Genomic DNA, 1,801 nt, shown 5'->3' on the forward strand with positions numbered 1-1,801 from the left:
GAAAGAAAGGAAGGAAGGAAGGAAGGAAGAAAAAAGAAAGAAAAAAAGAAAGAAGAAAAGAAAGAAGAAAAGGGAGGAAGGAAGAATATTGTTTGAGTAGAAGTAGAAAGTAGAATATTGGGAAAAGTTGAAGAGAAACAGTAATGCCCAACACTCTATAGAACAACAGCATCACTATGGTTGACAATAACTTGTATATTTAAAGATGCCTAGCAGAAATCACTTTAATTGTTTCTTTAAAAGTAATGACAAAGATTTGAGATAAGAACCTTGATCTGATCACGGCACATTGTCTAGATGTATTGAAATTCCACACTGTATCCTAAAGTATATATGCTAATCAATTATAAATAAAATCATCTTTAAAATAAAATAAATGTATATTACAAAATTGCTTCAAGAAATGATCATAAATCTTCTCAAAACAATGACATGGGAAAATATGAACAACAAAAGCATCGGAGTTACAGAAAAGTAGCCCAATAGAAGTTACACACCCAAACATATCGCGGCTGACTTTTTAAAACTCACAGGTTGATTCCATAGAATAAAGCATTTCTGAGCTTTGATGCAGATCACTGGTGTCTACACAGAATGGAGCAAAAGAAAAAGGTAGACTGGAAAGCAATAGGTATCAAACACTTGGGAGGCAATGATTCCTTAGTATCTGCATCATGATAGTTCCAGGAAAAGAAAAGAAAAAGAAAAATATGGAGCTGAAAAACAGTAACAGAAATAAAAGTTAAAATTACTTCAAACGTGTGGGAAAGCTAAAGTCCAAATTCAAGAAACTGAGAAAACTTTGAAGACTTTACCCAAAGAAACTCCTGCCAAGATACATTACAATTAAACTACCAAAAATAAACGCGGGAAATGTTGGGAACCTTGAAAGAAGCAACCCTCACAGGTGACACTTCTCTGTGACAGCAGGCTCTTCACCCCAAATCCCTGAGCTGGGAGGAAATGAGACATTTTCAAATTCTCTAAAAATTGACAGCCTTGAACCCTATGATCACCGAAAATAATCTCAACAACGAAGAGAAAATAAAACCTTGGTAAGATAAAGGAAAACTAACAATTTGTTGAGAGCAGACTTATCCTGGAAACAAAGCGGAAGAACTCTGTAAACAGGAAGTACAGCAGCCTTATGAATGTACAAAAAGGATTTGCCCACTGCACCGCGGCGGGCTGGTACAATCCTGCAACCATACACTCAGCTCATTTTTCCATTTCTTGCAGATCACTGTTAATTTTGTTTGGTTGTATGCACACTGCTTCTTCTGTGGGGACATAAATCACATCTTTGCTATGTCATGGGGCCAGAAGTTCAAGCCCCCCCCCCCACTGTGCAGAGAGAGAGGATCCATGCAGAAGTCCACAGACACCTTGGGTGCAGGAGGAAGAAGTAAATCTGAGGAGAGTAACAACCAGAGGTCTCAAGTCCTAGTTCCAGAAAAAAGAAACCATGCAGGGTGAGACAGAGTTCTGTGGAGGGGACTACTGGGAATCTATCGTTCAGGTCCAGAAGAACCATCTGAAGATCAGAGAAATCAGAAATTGGTGATTCTCTGGAATAGTTTCCATTATCTCCTGATAGACTGGAAACCTTATGCTTCATGGTGGGTGGAATTCTAAGACCAGCTTTGCATTCACAGTGGGAGTTGTTGCTCTGAACCCCCCTAACAAATCCTGAAAGCAAGACTCCTGAGGACCAGCTATTGCCAAGAGACTTACCAGCATGGCCACCTTACAATATTTTAATATTATAGTGCTTATATACATTTGCATGTTTATATATAAC

The sequence above is a fragment of the Chionomys nivalis genome, chromosome 12 (assembly GCF_950005125.1).
Source record: "Chionomys nivalis chromosome 12, mChiNiv1.1, whole genome shotgun sequence".
Classification (NCBI taxonomy): Eukaryota; Metazoa; Chordata; class Mammalia; order Rodentia; family Cricetidae; genus Chionomys; species Chionomys nivalis.